The following is a 22109-nucleotide window of genomic DNA, read 5'->3' as shown; positions in this document are numbered from 1 at the left end:
TTATGTCTTCAAAATTGCAGATATCTTCTCTACTTCACATCTTCTCCCCCTTTGACAACAATGCCAAATTGGAGGCACAAACATCCATGATCTACTATGTTGCTCCCCCTGAGGAGTAGCATCCTTCAACACATCAATCCTAAAAAGATTAGACAATGCAATACCTGATTGATGTGGAGCACATACCTTCAGTTCACCTCTTGAAGGGGTAGCACCCCTAATTCACCTCTTAGATAGGTAAATGTAGCCTTCAGTAGAGGCTTGGTGAATATATCTGCTAACTGTTGCTTACTGGAAACATGTTCCAATACAACCTCTTTGTTCTGAACTTTCTCCCTCAAGAAATGATACTTGAGCTCAAAGTGCTTGGTTCTATCATGCAATACCAGATTTTTGGAAATATTAATTGCACTTGTGTTGTCACAAAATATACTCACCGGTTCAGATACAGGGACATTGAAACCACTTAATACATGCTTCATCCAAATTGTCTGAGTGCAGTTCATAAATGCTTCTACATATTCTTCTTCAGCTATAGACTGAGAGATACAACTCTGCTTCTTACTCATCCATGAGACTAGTCTACCACCAAGAAAGAATGCACCATCAGTTGTGCTCTTCTGGTCATCCACATTACCAACCCAATCGGCATCTATAAACACTTTGAGGTTGAAATCATTACTATATGGATACCACAATCCATAGTATTTAGTTCCCTTCATATATCTAAGAATCCGCTTGACTGCTACCAAGTGGGATTATCTTGGACTTTTCTGGAAATGTGCAACAATGCCCACTGCATGTGCTATGTCCAATTTGTTGTGCACTACATAGTGTAACTTACCAACCATTGATCGGTAATCTTTTTCATTCACCAACGCTGAGTCATCTTCTTTTGACAATTTACAACCGATCATCATCGGTGTACCAACCGGTTTGCTATCTTCTATGCCAAAGGTCTTCAACACCTCTTTGGCATACTTGGACTGAGTGATAAAGATACCATCTTTCATTTGTTGGATTTGTAGTCCAATGAAGAACTTAATCTCTCTGATTAGTGACATCTCAAATTCCTTCTTCATCTCATCTGCAAATGCATGACTCATCTTGTCATTTCCACCAAAAATTATATCATCAACAAACACTTCATAGATCAGAATCTGATCTCCTTCTGACATCAGATAGATATTGCTATCTTCACTTGTTCTTTCAAATCCAATCTTCACAAGATGGGAGTGTAAACGTTCATACCATGCTCTAGGTGCTTGCTGATAACTCAATGATGAACGAATAGTACAAAACCGGTACTGAGAGGGGGGGTGAATCGGTACAAACAAAAACACACTCTTAAACCGGTTTGTTGGCAGACACTATGCATTGATAGACAAATAATAACACCGGTCCTTAAACAGAGTGCAACCGGCAAAACCCAAAATAACTGAGACAAGCATAAACCGGTTGACACTTATCTTGTCATACAATCTAACACTTCATTTCCATTTCACCCTAATGCATGAAGAGGTAATCTACCATCAAAGATATACATATGAGCAACTGGATCAACATGATTCACCACTTGACAGAAAACAACAAAGCATCACAAGAAGAAGACATCACACATGACACACATTTTTTTCACGTGGAAACCCAACTGGGAAAAACCACGATGGGGATGAATACCCACAAGCTTGTTTTTGAACTCTTTAGAAGTCTGCTCTGTTAGGAGCCTTGTTCGATTAAAGACTGATACAATAGGTTCTGTTAGGAACGGATCCTGTTAGGGAACACCTGGTTAAGAGATGGCTAGAATACCCGATTAAGGGTTAAACCCTGTTAAAGGTTACCTTGTTAGAGGATTTCAAGAACTCAATGGTTTTGAGTCACCCTGTTAAAAGATTTATACCAAGCCGGTTAAAGCTACCCTCTTAAGGGATTTCTCAACTATTGAAGTGGTTAGAGATCAACAGGTATTACAATGATCTAGTAACAGCACTCAATGCCAATGCAGATCCGCTTAAGCTCCTCTTCACCTTCTGCACTTACACTCTGCAGGTATCACTTCTCTCCTCTGGTCTAGCAAGAATCATGTATCTCTTCTCTTGGATACTGTAGCGTCCTAAAATTGTGACACTTGCAATTTCGACTGCATTTCGGTCTTCACGATGGCGACGCAACACGCAACCTGAATGGAGACCCCGAAACTTGTCCACGACACCAAAAACTGCATTTTCTTGCACCCTGCTGTCTCGGGAGGTGGGACCAGAGCGCCCAGTGCCCTGGTCCTTCAGGACCAGGGCGCCCAGTCCTGGCCCTATTTTGGGCCCGGTCTCCTATGGGGCTTCGGGTCCTTTTGTTTGCAAATTGGAAATTATCATTTCCTGGTCGGCCTAAGGTTGGGAAAATCAGTCTATTAACCCTAATTGGCAAGTATATAAACGACATTTTCCTCTCTCATTGAGATAGAGAAAAAAAGACAGGAAAAAGGGTGGAAACGATACTCAAACATTCAAGCATTCAAGCATTCAAGCATTCCTTCAAGCAATTGATCATTCTAAGTCTCCATTCAAGGCTAAGTGTTGCATTCAAGACAAGGATTCAACCATTGAAGAGGAGATCACATACTACATACTACTACAACATACAACATACAACAACATCTATACCTTCGCACATAAGGATACAAACATCCTTACAACAAGGTATTAGTACTTGTTTTACATTACAGACATTTACATTTACAGCAATTTCTCATTTCTTGGTTAATTCCAAAACCGGGGTTTGACCTAAAGGAAAACCCCTAATCCCTAACCCCCCAATCGTCTTCTCTTTTCTGTGTGTAGGTTGCAGGTACGCGGCTGAAATTGAAGATCTGGAATCCTTGTGCAGAGACGAACAGATCCCCCTTCGTTTCGTGGATTTTTCGGAGGACCGTGTGCATGCCGGGCGCCATCGTCCCGTCAACTTTTGCTCAAATTTGCAGGACAGCGCCGTATCAACATTTTACTGCTAATTCCAGGTCCGCAGCTTCATCCTATATCCCTATCTCAGTTTATAAGCGAATCTTTCTCACTTTCTATGCATTCCTAGCTTGATCATTCTATCTACATTCTTTACAAAAGAGGGTAGCCTTGCTGTCTTAACCCTTGAAACTCATTTAGCATCCAATCTTGCATTGTGTGGGATTGGATCTTGTGGGTTTCAACCCCTCTTTTGAATGTAAAGTCTCCCAAGTGAAAACTATCAACCCTAGCAACCTCCCTTCTCTCTCTTTGGAGTTGGAAGAGGGGAGAGCAACTAGGGTTCGATCGATTTTCCGCTTTACATTTTGGTGAACCCGACGTGAACATCCTTTCTGATTATTCATGGTTAGATTTGAGAATTTGATTCCTTGATTACATTTCCATGTTTGATCTTTTGCAAATTTTAGAGGTTGATTGCATAAAAACCCTAAAATTTTCTTTTTAGTAATTGAACTTGTGAAATATTTAATTGTTAATGCTTGTTTCAGATCTGCCCTTCTATTACAAATTATCAATTCATATTTGTGCTTTAATTTTGAAAATTAAGTGGTTAAGTGTCAAAACCCTAATTTTTGAAACCCTCTTGATTCAACCTTTGTCCGCCAATTTCACTGATCAAAACATCTCGAAATCAGCTGTAACTTTGGATTCCGCAATAAAATCACAATATCTTTCATCCCTGAAAATTTGGAAAAAAGTTGCGAGGACCGTGTGCACTCCGAGCGCCATCGTCGCCGACATTTTTTCCTAAATTTCGGGAGTTAGATCTTACTATATTTTCCTGCTAAAATCCAGAATTTTGGCTGATTTTATCAATTATAACACTTTCAAAATTACAGTCAAAGTTGGTCTTGTGTTTGCATTCATTCAAAATTTCAGTGCTTTATTCAAAATTCTTGCAATTTGTGACTTTTGAAATTAAGTACTTAATTACAACAACTTTGATTTCCACTTTCAAAATTGAATTTTGCGTGAAATTGAGACAACTTTTAAATTTCAAAACTTGCATTGCTTTTGGTATTCCCTCTAAAATCATAAAATTCAAAATTTCAGTTTCCCTCTCTTTTTCAAAATTCAAATTTTGCATTTTTCGACAATCTTGGTAGGATTCAATTTTGAGATTGCAACTTTAATTTGGCCTATCTACAGATCGTAAAATCACTCAATTTTTTCAGATTAGCTTTAAAATCATCATAACTTTCATCCCTACAAATTTGGAAAAAAGTTGTCGGGACCGTGTGCACTCTGAGCGCCATGGTCACTGACATTTTTTCTGAAATTTCGAGAGATTGTCCTGATTATATTTAACAGCTTAAATCTAGAAGATTGGCTGATTTTACTGAAATTTGCTACCTCTAAATTCAAAAATCTTCTCTCCCTCTCTAGTGCATGAGTTTTACAACAATAAGCCCTACTTACACTATTCCCGTTAGACGAAGCCGTAGAATTAAGTCTTTCCGAGGTTTAATTACCGAGGAGATGGAACCTAATTTGAATAGCCTTTTTAACGAGGACATGGGTAATTCCTCTAATCCTCCTAATGATGAAGAAGCTCTCCATGAGGTTTCTGTAGAACAACTTGCGAAATTGGATAATCAATTTGACGATTTTCGACAATGGATGTCTCAAGAATACCCCGATAGTCAAGCTCTTCCTTTAATTGAGGGTCTAAAACATATGCTTCAAAGTGATAAGAATGGAATTGATATTTTGCATGGTATTGCACACATTGTGGATTCGAATGTGATGCCTATGAAGAGTTGTGCTGAAACTTTAGGTTATACACAACCTCCTACTCAAGTCAATCATTCTATTCCTTTGACAACTTCTATTGCTAGCATACCTACCTTTACATCAAACATAATGACTACTTCTATACAAGACATTCCTCCTATGATTACCAGTCATGGGGGCAATCCTTCTTCCTCAATTAACCCTCTTCCTTCATTTAATCCGACTTCTTCATTCATTCCTTCAATGAGTGTCCCTATTACATCTCCACAAATGAACATGACGCAAGGGGGCAATTCATTTAACCATTCTATTCCTCCTTGTAGTGTTCCTCTTGTCCAATCCTCTCCTATGACTAACTATCATAGTGTCCTGCCACCTTACTCTCTACCTTCTTTCAATAACAGAACACCTCCATCTCAATCTAACACATCTAATATGAATTCTTCGACTGAAGCGACCATTAACAATCTTGCACAAACTGTCTCTTCTTTATAGCAACAAATTGCCTCTATGAATCAATCTAAGTTTAGTGTGCCCACATTTGATGTTGCGAGCCCACTTTCTCTTGACATTGTTCGAGCTATTCCCCCTAAACATGTTGAAATCCCACATTTGGAGCTTTATAATGGTAAAGGTGATCCTCTAACACATTTTAAGACTTTTCAAACAATATGTACCGATTTTGCTTATGACCAAAGGTTGCTTGCGAAACTGTTTACTAGAACATTAAGAGACAAAGCCCTACAATGGTATTGCTCGTTGCCTTCTTATTCTATTACTTCTTCTGAACAACTTGCAAATGCTTTCATTCAACAATTTCAAAACAATATAAGTCCTAAAGTTACTTTGATTGATTTAATGCATTGTAAACAAGGTGTTAAAGAAAAAGTGACTTATTTCATTGGTAGATATAAGCATTTGTATGCTCAAATTTCTTTTCCAGTGCTTGACAATGATATTCAAAGAATCTTTATTTCTAATTTACAAAAAGATATTTGAGACAAACTTCTGTTTTCTAAGTTTACTTCTTTCCAACAGTTGTGTGCAACTCTTCACAATTATCAACTGACTGTGAGTCAAATGGAACAATCACATCCTATGGCTCCGAGTGATAAGGGTGATAGCAGTCAACAACCATTTGGGAAGTTTAAACCGAATAGAGATTCCATCAAATTCAATGAAAACATCATCAACAACAATGTGAATGCAGCATCAGGTGTGCCTCCTATTTCTAAATTTTTCAAGAAAGGAAGAAAGTATACTCCTTTGAATGAATCATTGCATAGTATTATGAATAAGTTATTGGAACAAAATGTGCTTACTCTTCCTCCTATAAGGCAAATTGATCTTGCAAAGATTACTTCACCTTATTTTGATAACAAATGTTTTTGTCAATTTCATCGTCAGCCTGGGCATGATACTGAAAAATGTTTTTCTTTAAAGGGTAAAATTCAAGATTTGATTGATAATAATACTATCTCTGTTTCTGGAGTGAATGATAAAGGCAACACATCTGTAGCTCCTCCTAACCAAAATCTTCAGATTTTTACTGATCCATTACCTTCTCATACCTCTAATGCAATTGAGGCTAATGATTCCTCTCTCTCATCTGATGGTCTTGTGTCTATGACTCCGAATGTGATTAACTTTGTAGAGCAGCAAGAAAACCCTAAAGAACCTTCCATCACATTTGATTCTAGTGAAACCATTAGGGCACCCGATGGTCCTTTATACATAGTTGCAAAAGTTAAGAATACACCTTGTCGTGGAGTGCTTATTGATCCTTCGTGCATGGTTAATGTTATTACCGAAGAATTTCTTTTTACTTTGCAATTGAATCAAGTGATCTATGACAAAACAGATTTGGTTGTGAAATTATTTGATGCATTTTCTTCTCCTGCAATTGGTTCTATTACATTACCTATTGAAGTTCATAACAAATCCCTTGATGTGAGCTTTGCTATTATTCCTTTGTCTGAACAATTTCGTGTGAAGCTTGGCTATCCTTGGCTATCTTCCATGAAAGCTATTGCTTCTCCTATTCACAAGTGTTTGAAATTTCCCCATAATGGTGAAGTTGTTACTGTCAATCATAGTCTCTTTAAACCAGCTGAAAGAACTTCTAGTGTTCCTATTGATTATTTTTGGCCTAAACAATTAAAATCTCTTCCTCCGCGAAGTGATCATCTTTTCAAATCTTATCAAAAGTGGAAAACAGATATGATCCTATCTTTAAGTGAACCTAGAACACCCAAACTTGATATTCCTATCGTTCTTGAGAAGGAAGTTCTTCCTTTGAAAGATAAAACTAATGTCTTTCCTCAAGAAGATTCCCAACCCATCCCCATGGATGTGACTATGTCTATGCCTAATAAACCTTCTAAAAGTAGACCTATACCTCCTCGTCATGATGGACTTGGTCTTCTTCCTAAACCAAAAATTCGTCCTTTATATGGAGCAGTTCCTCCTCCTTCCTTTTATAGAGAGAAGAGACCTTCCTCTTCTCCTATTATCCAGCCTAAGAGACCACAACCTAAACACCCAAGTGATAAGGATGAGAACATTCCTCCTCCTCAATCTTCTCCACTTCCTACTAAGACTAGACGAAATCGTTCTGCACGTGAACACCGATGAAAGCGTCGTCTTAGAGCTCAAGCAACTGCTTCTCAAACTTTGCAATCTCCAAAAACACCTTCAACAAGCATTATTCCATTTTCTCCAAAATCTCCTAAACATAAGATGCATGATGGTCTTGATCCTGTACGAGTTAAAGATCCTATTTTTATAAATCTTGATGATGCTATAGATAGAAATGTTATTCATGATGAACATGTTACTCATCTTTCTTCTGATAGTGAATATGAACTTGTTGATATTGATAACCATTTATCTAATGAATTTTCTAAAGCACTTATCCTAGCTCCTAGACAAGAACAACGTGGCTCGGGACATGAACATAGCCCTTGTTTGGATCTTGTGATAGCTCCATCTGTTGTGTTGGATGTTCTTCCTCTAGCGTGTTCCCTGCCTTCCCGAAACATTGATCAGCAAGATCGGGGGGTAGATGACGTGCTAGACTAGTTACATTAGCATAGCAGATTCTCTCCTCCTCTCTTTTGTTACTTCTTCTATATGTTATTCTCATTCTTCTATTTGTTGTCCTTAGTGTTGTCTACTTGAGGACGATGCAAAGCATTGAGATCTCTTTTGGTCTCTCTCATGTTGACTCAAAAGACACATGTGTTCCCTTCTTCTAGGTGACCTTCCTTGATTGGGGAATGAAGAACAATTATGCATACATACATATGATATGTATACATGAATTATCATACAGCATACTGACCCCGAGGAAAGTGAAGTCACCTCGTGCTTTGTGTTTGTGTCTATTATCCTTGGGTTTATCTCACACTTGGGGGCTAAATCTTTGTGATAACGTGCTCCTTTCCTTTTTCATTTCTTATGTGTATCACTATGTTAAAGCAATCACCCCCGTTGAGGCGTGTGCGATCGCTTTAACGTAGGGGGGCATACACCCTGTCTATCCCTTCAGGATACTTGAAAATTTCTTGGCGAACTTAGCTTTGCCTTGAAAATTTTTGGTATTTCTCTTGCATGACTCATAGTGAGGGAACCTTACTGCTGACAGTCATGGTTCTCCCTCGTGATCTTCCCTTTTACTTTGTCAATCGAATTCGTAAGATCCTTAGTCCACTGGGGGCTTGGTGTATCTTGCCTCCTTGATGTGGTGAAAGCCTTTCAATGTTGTTTCCTTGTACTTTATCGGAAGTATGAGCATACATACTCCCGCTAAAGTGGGGGCTAAATGTAGCGTCCTAAAATTGCAACACTTGCAATTTCGACTGCATTTCGGTCTTCACGATGGCGACGCAACACGCAACCTGAATGGAGACCCCGAAACTTGTCCACGACACCAAAAACTGCATTTTCTTGCACCCTGGCTTGAACCTCCTTTGCACCCTGCTGTCCCGGGAGGTGGGACCAGAGCGCCCAGCGCCCTGGTCCTTCAGGACCAGGGCGCCCAGCGCCCTGGTCCCTGGCCCTATTTTGGGCCCGGTCTCTTATGGGGCTTCGGGTCCTTTTGTTTGCAAATTGGAAATTATCATTTCCTGGTCGGCCTAAGGTCAGGAAAATCAGTCTATTAACCCTAATTGGCAAGTATATAAACGACATTTTCCTCTCTCATTGAGATAGAGAAAAAAAGACGGGAAAAAGGGTGGAAACGATACTCAAACATTCAAGCATTCAAGCATTCCTTCAAGCAATTGATCATTCTAAGTCTCCATTCAAGGCTAAGTGTTGCATTCAAGACAAGGATTCAACCATTGAAGAGGAGATCACATACTACATACTACTACAACATACAACATACAACAACATCTATACCTTCGCACATAAGGATACAAACATCCTTACAACAAGGTATTAGTACTTGTTTTACATTACAGACATTTACATTTACAACAATTTCTCATTTCTTGGTTAATTCCAAAACCGGGGTTTGACCTAAAGGCAAACCCCTAATCCCTAACCCCCCAATCGTCTTCGCTTTTCTGTGTGTAGGTTGCAGGTACGCGGCTGAAATTGAAGATCTGGAATCCTTGTGCAGAGACGAACAGATCCCCCTTCGTTTCGTGGATTTTTCGGAGGACCGTGTGCACGCCGGGCGCCATCGTCCCGTCAACTTTTGCTCAAATTTGCAGGACAATGCCGTATCGACATTTTACTGCTAATTCCAAGTCCGCAGCTTCATCCTATATCCCTATCTCAGTTTATAAGCGAATCTTTCTCACTTTCTATGCATTCCTAGCTTAATCATTCTATCTACATTCTTTACAAAAGAGGGTAGCCTTGCTGTCTTAACCCTTGAAACTCATTTAGCATCCAATCTTGCATTGTGTGGGATTGGATCTTGTGGGTTTCAACCCCTCTTTTGAATGTAAAGTCTCCCAAGTGAAAACTATCAACCCTAGCAACCTCCCTTCTCTCTCTTTGGAGTTGGAAGAGGGGAGAGCAACTAGGGTTCAATCGATTTTCCGCTTTACAGATACACACACAGAGCTTTTGCCAACAACCCTAGAAAGAATCACAACGTCAACCTTATAGGAAAATAGATAGGTCGGTAGCATAAACCCTAAACCCTAAACCTGTTAGCTTAAGGAATTCAAACGATTCAATCCTTGACTATTGAGCACACTGCAATAAATGCAATAGTCTTGATCCAATCTCAAGACATTATCCATCGTTCATTTTCTACTGATTTCATAGCGGTTGATAACCCATCACACGTTATCACCATTTATAGACTTCACACATTCCCGAGGTAGATAGGAACAATCTCCTTCATGCAAGATCCTTCACGCACACAAGGCTTACGTGCCAACATGATCTGTTCTTTGTTATCATGCTAACTCATCACACATAGTCACTGGTTGAGCCACACAGGCTTGAAGCACTTCAACCAGAAACCCTAAAGTTGAGACTACCAACCAGTAGTCATACAATACTTCCATGTGTCAGTTCCCATAACCATATGTCAGTTCACCTTGAACAAACACACCGCTTCACTTTGGCACAAATGTCGGTTCACAGTGTTATATTGGTTCTCACCTCTTCAACATATTGACATCAATGACAACATACAATGTCATTATGTCCTCATACCGGTTCACATAATGCCAACACTTTCTTCAATCCATACAAGGCTTTATGCATCCTACACACCATATCACTGTCTTCTGATAGGGAAAACCCATCTGGTTTCTCTATATACACTTCCTCTTCAAGAATTCCATTCAGGAATGCAGATTTCACATCCATCTGATACACTTTGAATCCCTTGAAGGCTGCATATGCAAGAAGAATTCGAACTCCTTCCAATCTAGCTACTGGAGCAAAGGTTTCTCCATAGTCTTCTCTTTCTTCTTGAGCATATCCCTTACATTCCAGTCTAGCTTTGTTTCTTACCACTGTGCCATCTTTATTCAACTTGTTTCTAAAAACCCATTTGGTGCTAATAACATTTTTATGCTTAGGTCTGGGTACCAAAGACCATGTACCATTCTTTTCTATCTGGTCAAGTTCCTCTTCCATGGCCTTAATCCATTCTTCATCTTTGTGTGCCTCTTTAAATGTTTTAGGCTCAAATTCAGAGATCATGCAAGAACTTTCTCTAACCTTTCTTCTTGTAAGAATTCCTGAATCCTTATCTCCTATGATCTGCTTTGGATCATGATGTAGCTTTACATACCTAGGAATGATCTTGGTTAATTCCTCTTGCTTTTCCTCTTCATCCTCATCTTCATCTTCATCTATATTAGCAGCTACTGATGTAGAAGCATTGTTACTTGTACTTGGTTGATTTGCAACTGGTTCCCAGAAGGTAACAACTGGTTCATCTACTGCTCGCTCACTGTCGATTTCCTCAGGTTTTTCAGAGGTTTCATCAACTTTGACATTGATGCTTTCAACAATTCTCTCAGTCCTATTGTTAAAACACTTGAGAGCTTTGCTATTGGTGGAGTATCCTAAGAATATTCCCTCATCACATTTTGCATCGAACTTGCTTTGGTGTTCACTCCTCTTGATATAACACTTGCTACCAAACACTCTAAAGTAGCTTACCACTAGAGTTTTACCAGTCCAATACTCACAAGGATTTTTATCCTTACCTTTCTTTATGAGTACCCGGTTCATAGTGTAGACTGCAGTGCTCACCGCTTCTCTCCAAAAAGTGTGAGCAACCTTCCCTTGAATCAACATTGTTCTGGCTACTTCAACTACTGTCTGGTTGTTCCTTTCTGCTAGGCCATTTTGTTGTGGAGTCTGGGGGTAGACAGTAATTTCTTGATGCCATTTTCTTCATAGTACTTATTGAATTCTCCAGAGGTGAACTCACCTCCTTGATCTGTTCTTAGGCATTTGATCCTTTTACCACTTTCCTTTTCATCTAGTGCTCTGAAGGCTTTGAACTTTCCAAAAGCTTCAAACTTATCTTTCAAGAATGTGACCCACATCATTCTTGAGTAATCATCAGTAAGAATCATAAAGTACCTATCTCCCTGAACACTCCTTGTTTTCATAGGACCACACAAATCACTATGCACAAGATCAAGTAAATTATCTATTGTGAAAGATTTACCTTTGAAGGTTGGGGAAGACATTTTCCCCAATTGACATTCTCTGCACAAAGGATTCTCCGGTTTGTTCGGCACACGCAATCCTCTAACTGCCTTAATCTTATTGGCCTTCACAATGTTATTAAAATTAACATGGCAGAGTCTCCTATGTCATATCCAACTGTCATCAAATTTAGCCATTAGACATTGACTGATATTTGCATTTAACTGAAATAGGTTACCTTTGGTCTGCATACTATTGGCCATCAGTTCACCATTCTTTCCTTTGATTTTGCATACTCCATCTTTGAATTCCAGAGTGAGTCCTTTATCATTCAGCTGAGCAATACTCAAAAGGTTATGCCTGAGACCTTCTACCCAATACACATTGTCAGCACTATTTTTTCCATTTAAAGAAATGGACCCTTTGCCTTTTACCATACAAGGTGCATCATTACTAAATTGGACTACACCTGCATCAAACTCTTCCAGAGATAGAAACTTTCTCCAGTAACCAATCATGTGGTGAGAACAACCTTGTGGTGAGAACAACCACTATCAATAATCAAAGTCATTAAAATTATCAAAGCGGGAGACAAGAGCCTTCTTGTCTGACACATCTTCCTTAACGGCTACAAATACTATGTCTTCACTTTCTTCATCTTCTGATTCATCATCAGTGACACCTTCATCAATTGCTACAAGACAGTTTCTCCTATTTCCTCCTTTGAACTTTTTGAACCTCTCTAGTTTGTCCTTATTATCACCATTAGGATAGTTGACAACAATGTGTCCTATCTTATTGCAAGAAAAGCATTTCAAAGGGAGCTTACCTTTGTATTTTCCAGTTCCCTTAGGAAGTCTCTTGGCAAGAAGAGCTTCAAATTCCATCAGGATCTCCTCATCATCCATGTCTATGCTTTGTCTTGGTTCACAACTGGTACAGGCTTCTTTACCCTTTCTAGATAGTGCAGCAGATGCTTTAAAGGCTGAATCAATCTTCTGAACACTGCCATCATAATTGTTTAGCTCATATGCGGTCAACTTAGAAATGATGGAATCTAAGGACACCTTTGTCTTGTCAATAGATCTCAACTCCTAAATAACAGAAACCCTTATTGCATAGACTGGTAATAAGGTTCTCAAAACTTTGATAACAATGGTGAAATCATCCATTGTACCTCCTGCACTCTTGATGTCTCCAACAATAGTTTTAATCCTTATCCCATATTGTTGAGTGGTCTCTCCTTCAACCATTTGCATGTCTTCAAACTTTCCTCTAAGGCTTTCTTCCTTGGTTTTCTTCACATGCTCATCATGTTAGGATTCCCACAGATACTGAGAGGGGGGGGTGAATCAGTATCTAACCGGTTAGATGATTTTCTTAACTTAAAACATGTAGAACATATTAATACTGTATACCGGTAAATAGAAAGTAATGCAATAAATAAAGATAACAACAACCACATGAAAAACACACCATAACACAGTAGTTTAACGAGGAAACCCGATGTGGAAAAAACCTCGGTGGGATTTGTGACCCACAATATTCACTTACTGGCCAATAAGAGAATATTACTGCTACAAGAGGGGCCTGCACATGCAAGAAGGCCAAGTGCCTAGAGCTCATTGCTCAATTACAAAAATGGGAAGTCTCACTAACTTACAAAATGGATTATATAAATCCAATGTCTTGTACTGCTTCAAAATAGCATCTACTATTGCAGATCCAGTACCAGTTTATAGCTCTGCTTCATACATAAACCCTTAACCTATAATTCACATAATTGGTCTGCCTTATTTTTCCTCATTACATTATTTTTCTTCCTCTATAATGAACTCTTATACATATGAGTCATTTTACAACTTTCCAAGTTAGCTTACAATGATTTTACAATAATTAACAAAATAATTTACAAACAAAATTCCTGTTGGCCTCTATGCCAGTATGTTCCCTTTCACTGCCAGTGTCAGTGGTCTGTGTGCTGGTGTAAAGTCTGATCTTGCTAGTGTCGGTGGATTGCCTTGCCGGTGTCATAGGATTGTAAGGTTTCCATCAATGACAAAACCTTCAATCACCTACAATGTCTCATTGGAGTGTGCATTTGCCAACAATCTCCCCCTTTGGCATTGATGGCAACACTCATGAGAAAAAAAAAAAAAAAAACTGTCATCCAAAAAGAATCTACCAGTATTGTCTTACCAAAAATGTGTACCAGAAGAATGTGTACTCCCCCTGAGTTGATGAGTCATTTTACTGATTATTTTTCTCATTCCACTACTCCCCCTTTGGCATCAATGACAAAGGTTTTGAAAGTGTCAATGAATGTGGTTTCCTACTTCATCCTTGTAACCGGTTGGTTACAATCTAAAAAAGATTTGCCAAAACCAGATTCAAGCTCTCAATGAACTCTTTGTTGTCTTTTATTGCGGCCTCTGTCCTCTGAACTGTACTGGTGAGGTGTTGCATTTGCTCTGCTGGTGTTTTCTATCCTTGAATCAAGGCATCAGATATTTCTTTCCTTAGGGAGGTGAGATAGTCCAATTTTGGACTAAGTCTCCATTTAAGATCTTTAGCCTTTTCTTTTATTCTTTCTTTGTCTCTTTCCATCTTTAGTAGTTCTTCCTCAATACTTGTTATCTTCTTCTCAAAAACTGATAATGAATTAGATGAATTAATGAAATTGTCAGCTAGTTGATTTATTTCTTCCTGTATCTTGCTGATTTTCTTGTCTATATCAACTGTCAAAAAGTTAGTTTTACATGTATCCCTGTACAAAGTTTTGAATTCCTTCAATGTGCTACATAGTTCTAGTAAAAGTGTGTCAAATTTCCTTGTACACTTCTTTATTTCCTCAAAGAATTTGTGTTTTTCTTTCTCTAATCTCTCTTTGAATGCTTCCTCTTTTATTTGTTCAACTGTCACAGTGTTGTGAGTAATATACTTAGATAAAGTGTCAAGTTGACTCAAAGAATCTTTATTATCTACATTACATTTTGGTGTTATCATCTTCAAAATTGGAATGGTATCATCTATTTCCTTGTATGCTTGTGAGCTACAATTTGTTATCTTCTTAATGGAGTCCAAAAGAACTTATGTTACATTATTTGATGAGCCAATAATTTGTATTCCATTGGTGGGAGCAGTTTCCTTGCTTGTGATGACCTCTGGTAGGTCAGTTTGTGTTTCCATTTCTTTAAGCAAAGGTTTGACTTGCTCAGCTATTGCTAGTGGCACTGACTTTGTGTGAACCTGTTGTGGTGATGGAGCTTGTTGCTCTGCTTGTTTCTTTGTGTTATCCTCTGCCGGTTTACCTTCTGTACCATCAGTTATTGGTTGCTCATTAGCCATATCTATCTTCTCAGTTGTATCCTTATCTACCACAATATTGACCTTTTGTGTGTCAATGTCCACTGTATATAACACCTCAGAATTGGGATTGGTGTCCTCTTGTGGTATGTCCATACTCTCACTATCCGGTTGATTGTTAGTGGTAACTACTGATGGAGTATTCAGAGGTGGTGGGGATAAGTTATCTTTTATTTTTATGCTAGGTGGTCCACTAACATTGCCTTTTCCCTTATCCTTATCCTTTTGATATACTTTGATGGGTTTGGGTTTTCTATATTCTTCCTGCTTTTCCTTCTCTACAAGGAATATGTCCCATGCATTGGCAGTTTCCTCTGCTACCTCATTTACTCTACCAACCATAAGTGCTACATGTCGGTGTGCAATTGAAAATACTGATTGGTTAGCCTCAGAGATCAGATCATCTATCTCTTTTGGTGAGTTAACTCGATATACAGCAAGAAGTTTTTCAATTTTTATTTTCTTATCAAGCTCTACAACAGCTTGCCTTCTAGCTTCAAGTCTTTTAAACAGTTCTGTCAGTAATTCATCTACAACTTGCATTAGAAATTTCTTGTAAATGTCCAAGTGTAGAATTACACTGTTTTCAACTTTCTCCTTGTCATCAACTGATAATGAATCATATAATTTGTTGATGTTTTCCAGCTGTCCATCATCTGTTATTTCATCTAGTAGTTTGTCAATTGGAGCAATGTTTTGTTGAGTCTTCTTCTTGGGTGTTAACTTCTTCTTCTTTGGAGTTATCTTCTTAGCCGGGGGCCTTACTGCATGTTGTTTCTGTTTGGTTCTTCTAGGAGAAGGTGTAGATACCAGTGAAGGTTCTCTTTTCCTCACAACTCTTTTAAATGTAGCTGGCATATCACTTTTCAAAGAAGTTGCTACCGGTGAAAGGTGAGTTTCTGGCTGTAGTATTTCTAACTCATCTTCAGTGATACTGGTTTGTTTAAGTACATCTTCTTTGATAGCCTTTTCTTGCCTAGATCCTCTTCTTACTATTGCTTCTACCTTCTTTACCCTTTTCTTAGATTGAATTTGATTCTCAATAGTCTCAGCACTGCCAAATACCTCTTCTTCAAGTTCGTTGGGTGCTTCTAGAAGGGCTTTTGCATATGTTTCAATTATGTGGTCATCGGTTTCATAACCCATTTCAGTAACCCAAATGGTTCTTGGGATAACTGCCTCCATCCAAATCCCATCCTTCTTAATAACAAAGCATATTTCATCCTTATACTTATTTACAATTGCTTGTGAAAGTCTGACTCTAGTATTCATCTGGGTCTTCAATGCCTGAAAGTACTCATTTATATTCTTTTCTCTATTTTCACCCATATTATTTAGTAGATCAGATAATTGTTTCCCTACTAGTATATCAAAACCATGATACTTATTACCGATACCAGGTACCTGTTTTGTTATGTGCAACATTAAACAGACAAGTAGGTTTCCAAATCTAAATGTCCCCTTTTTGTCTTTCTTAATTTTTCCAAGTTTATCAATAAGCTCATCTTTCAACCATTCACACATGTCTATTTTTGCATTATCCTTGATCATATCATAAGCGCTCTTTATGCATAGGCTAGAGATTGAATTTACCAGTGAGGACTTGCTTCTACAAAATTTTGCAATATGACCAATCTTGTTACAAGCATAACAAGTCACATTATTTTTCTGAATAGCTTTTCCATATCCTATGTCGGTTTGTGTTCTGCATTGATTAGATAAGTGTCCAAATCTTCCACAAACATAACATCTTACATTCATTTTGCAATTTTCAGAATTATGACCAACTTTGTTGCATTTGGAACATTGACTAGTGGGTGTATTGGTATTCTGATAATTTCTAGATCTACATTGATTTTCTCTATGACCATACTTGTTATAGTTAAAACATTTGCCATTGAATTTATAAGCAGTAGGTTGTCTTACCAGTTTGCCATGATCCTGTGTGTTTATAGTACCAGAGCTTTCACTAGTTTCAAACCAAGACCATTAGTGTCACAATTAGGTTTCTGATTCTTCAACAAGTCACCAAGTTCTTCTGAGCTTTTCTTGAATTTTTCTTTATGTTGATTTGTAGCAGCCAGTTCTCCTTCCAAGATACCTTTTTGTCTCATGAGTTCATTTGAGTCATTCTTTGCATGCATCAAATCTGTCTTCAACATATCATTTTCATAACTAAGTCTTGTGTTTTCATTTGTAGCATCATTCATTCTTCTAGTCAAGTCTTCTTCATTCTTCTTCCTATCTTCAATTTCTTTACAAAATCTCATAGTCATATCCTGCATCTCATTTTTTGTTGTCATGTTTTCTTGTTTTAGCTTATTTATCAGGTCACTAAGAGTTTCCTTTTCATCATTCTCATTTTGCATCTTTTCACAAAGTTCTCTTCTCTTGTTTCTTGAAATGGTAAGATTTTCTTGAAGTGCTTGAATAATACCCTGTGAAGCTTTTAGATCATCTTCAAGTTTGATATTTTTTAATTTTTCTGCATCATAGTCTGAGAGAGTTGCTTCTAATTTCTTCATCAAGTTTTCCATCTCTACCGGTGTCAAGATCTTCCTCAAGTTGTTAGGCTTCTGAAAATAGAGGACCAAGCTCTGATACCAATTGTTAGGATTCCCACAAATACTGAGAGGGGGGGGTGAATTAGTATCTAACCGGTTAGATGATTTTCTTAACTTAAAACATGTAGAACATATTAATACTATATACCGGTAAACAGAAAGTAATGCAATAAATAGAGATAACAGCAACCACATGAAAAACACACCATAACACAGTAGTTTAATGAGGAAACCCAGTGTGGGAAAAACGTCGGTGGGATTTGTGACCCACAATATTCACTTACTGGCCAATAAGAGAATATTACTGCTACAAGAGGGGCCTACACATGTAGGAAGGCCAAGTGCCTAGAGCTCACTACTCAATTACAAAAATGGGAAGTCTCACTGACTTACAAAATGGATTATATAAATCTAATGTCTTGTACTGCTTCAAAATAGCATCTACTATGCCAGATCCAGTACTAGTTTATAGCTCTGCTTCATACATAAACCCTTAACCTATAATTCGCATAATAGGTCTGCCTTATTTTTCCTCATTACATTCTTTTTCTTCCTCTATAATGAACTCTTATATAAATGAGTCATTTTACAACTTGCCAAGTCGACTTATAATGATTTTACAATAATTAACAAAATAATTTACAAACAAAATTCTTGTCGGCCTCTGTATCGATATGCTTCCTTTCACTGCTGGTGCTGGTGGTCTATGTGCCAATGTAAAGTTTGATCTTGCTAGTGCCGATGGATTGCCTTGCCGGTGTCATAGGATTGTAAGATTGCCATCAATGACAAAACCTTCAATCACCTACAATGTCTCATTGGAGTGTGCATTTGCCAACACATCACCACCATAGATAGACTCCATAGCATCGCATACATCTTTGGGATTGTCTTTTTCTTGAACATCTATAAACTCAACATCAAATAGACTGCTGATAAGAACTTCCATGACTTGCCCACTCTCCTGAATTTCTCTTCTTTGATCATTAGTGAGAGTAATGGTAGGGACAACATAAGTATTCTCAACATAGCTCTAGTGTTGAGCACCCATGCTTTTAATGTATTTCTTCATTCTATCCTTCCATATCTTAAAGTTATCTCTGTTGAACTTAGGACCTTCCCTTTCCATCATCAGAATAGGATCTTTTCCTCAAGCGGTTAAGCTTACAACACAGAGGACCTGGAGGACGCTCTGATACCAATTGATGAATAATAATGAACAATAAGTACTAAATAGATACTGAGAGGGGGGGGTGAATCAGTATAGACAAAAAATTCCTTAAAACACTTTGGCTGTAAAGACTGCACTAACAAGTAAACTGCATCACCGATCTAAAATAGGGAACTACCGGTAAAACATAGTGAGACTATGAAAGACAAACGGGTAACACTTAGATCTTCACAAAGCCTAATAACTCATTTCCACTTCACCCATATGCATAAGTAAGTAATACATCAAAAATATAAAGACCACTGGATCAACATGCTTTACCACTTAATAGAAAACACTAAGACATCACATGAAAAAGCATCACACATAACACACTGATTTTTCACGTGGAAACCCAACTGGTAAAAACCATGGTGGGGATGAATACCCACAAGTTGTTCTTTGAAATCTTCTGAAGTCCACTTTGTTAGGAGCCTAGTCCGGTTAAGGACTTTACAACAGGTTCTGCTAGGAACCGATCCTGCTAGGGATCACCTGGTTGAGGGATGGCTAAATACCTAGTTAAAGGTTAGAACCCTGTTAAATGTTACCTTGCAAGAGGATTTGAAGAACTCAATGATTTTGAGTCGCCCTATTAAAGGATTTACAAAAGGCCTGTTACAACTACCCGGTTAAGGGATTTTCTAATTGCTGAAATGGTTAGAAGTCAACAGGTAAAACACTGATCTGATAACAACTCTCAATGCCAAGGCAGATCCACTTTAGTTCCTTTACTTTCTACAATCACACTCTACAGATCTCTACTCATTGCACCGGTCTAGCAAGAATCAAGTATCTCTTCACTTGGATACATACACAACCATTTGCCAACAACTTCAGAATGCAAATCATCATTGACCTTATAGACAACAATTAGGTCGGTAGCCAAAACCTAAAACCCTAAGCATCTAGGTTAACAATACAGTCGGTCCAATCCTGATCGTTTAATCACATTGCATAGAGTAAAATAATCTTGAACAAATCTCAAGACGTTCTCCATCATTCATTCTTTGCCACTTCTAGAAGCTGATGACCCATCACGCGCTCTCCACCATTTACTGAGACTTTGCACATTCCCGAGGTAGATAGGATCAATCTTCTTCATGCGATATCCTCAAGGAGATCCTTCACACGCACAAAGTTGACGTGGCAACACGATCTAATCTTCATTTCAATGCTAACTCATCACATGATGTCGTCGGTCGAATCACACAGAATTGAAATGCATCAGTCAGAAACCCTCAAGCTGAGACTACCAACCGATAGTCATATCAAATGAAACCCCGATACAAACTTTGCATATACCGGTTCACATTCCAACATACCGGTTCACCTTTTTGCATATACCGGTTCACATCATCATACCGGTTCACTTCATACCATCATATCGGTTCTCTTGCCAGTTTTCTTTCATCAATATACCGGTTCATACTTCAGCTTATTGACATCAATGACAACATACAATATCATCATGTCATCAAACTCTACACATATGCCAACAGTTTTAAGAAACAACCTAATTAGAATTCACAAAATTGGTTGACATATTATATCACAATTACAATCAACCTTCTCACTCTTCTTCCAATATGACCATCATATACTTCTCTTCTTCACCCTTAGGCATATGATTAAAATGATTTTTTTTAATACCATTGTGTTCTTGGACACATTATAAGCAATACATGTGCTTAAAATAGAATCTAGGATTTGAATGACAAAAATGTGATGATACATCTAGACGGATAAAATAATAAATAAAATAAGTCAATGGTACAAATTTACATGATTGTCTTCCCACAACATGATCAATTAAATAGTGTTTTCATTGTTCCTCCCATCTCTTGTGATGATCCTCCTTTTGAATTATTTTGCACTTCTTTTTATAAGTTGTTGATTAATCTCCCATAATTTCATTTGACAACTTTGGTTGTGAGATTGACATTGATCATTTTGATTCTTCTTCCTTTTCTCTACCTCTTCCTCTTATTCATTTCTCTTCTAATGAGGTTCCTAATAATAATTGTAATAATTCTATATACTTGATGGAATATAAATTCTATGCATGTTAATAATATTTTGGTGGACCTAATATGCCCTTTCATTGTAGTTATAGAGGAATACTCACAAATCATGCATATTAAATAGGGCTCTTGTGTATCATCTAGGTTCATTTTAAAATGCTCTAATAGAATGTTCATTAACACCCTTGGTTGCATTTTTAATTCTTCTACTATTGATCCAAACTATATGCTTAAATTGATTAATATTATTCTCTCTCCATTTTGATTAAAGAACATTATAAGATGCCCTTGTATTAAAATTTCCTAAGCTATATCTTTAGTGTTGCATTAGTTCTTAAAATTTATATATGATAATGAGGTAGTCATTGTTTAGCATCATGAGTACTAATTTCTATCAAAGTTGGGGAATTTTATTGTTTATTGCTTTATGCAAGCCAAACCTTTCTCTATATGAGTGACATAATACAATTTTGAAAATTTAAATAAAAATGCAATGTGAAGCAAAATATGTGCATTCATATAATAAATATAGATCTTTCCACTCATCCTATGATACCTTTGGTTGCCAATTTAAAACCATAAAAGGGCTTTAATATTCATATTTTAGAGTCTACTACTTCTTATATATCCACCATACAACCTTATAGGCCTCCTAATCCTCAACCACATTATCATCCCATAAACAAGTAACCTCAACCGAATCCACAACCTTATCCATCCTAAAGCCTAAGCCCTAACCTCCACCACCCTATCCAAAAAATTCTTCTCACCATTCCACCTTATTATACACTTCATTGTTACTCATGCTTCAAATTTATCCTATTCTAAACCATCTTGTACATTTCCACCCTACTCTACTCCTACCTTAATCTAAGACATATATTTCTCCCCTCTACTCTTTAGCAATTGAAACCTAATATTCAAGCCAACTTTAAAATTCCTCCCACAACATCCCTTTCTATACTTATTAGTTTTGTGGAGCCTTCTTAAGGTTCTTTAGATCCTTTTGCACCTACCGAATTTTATGATACCATCCTTATCAATTCCATTT

The sequence above is a fragment of the Cryptomeria japonica genome, chromosome 11 (assembly GCF_030272615.1).
Source record: "Cryptomeria japonica chromosome 11, Sugi_1.0, whole genome shotgun sequence".
Taxonomy (NCBI): domain Eukaryota; kingdom Viridiplantae; phylum Streptophyta; class Pinopsida; order Cupressales; family Cupressaceae; genus Cryptomeria; species Cryptomeria japonica.
This window is presented reverse-complemented; position numbering follows the sequence as displayed.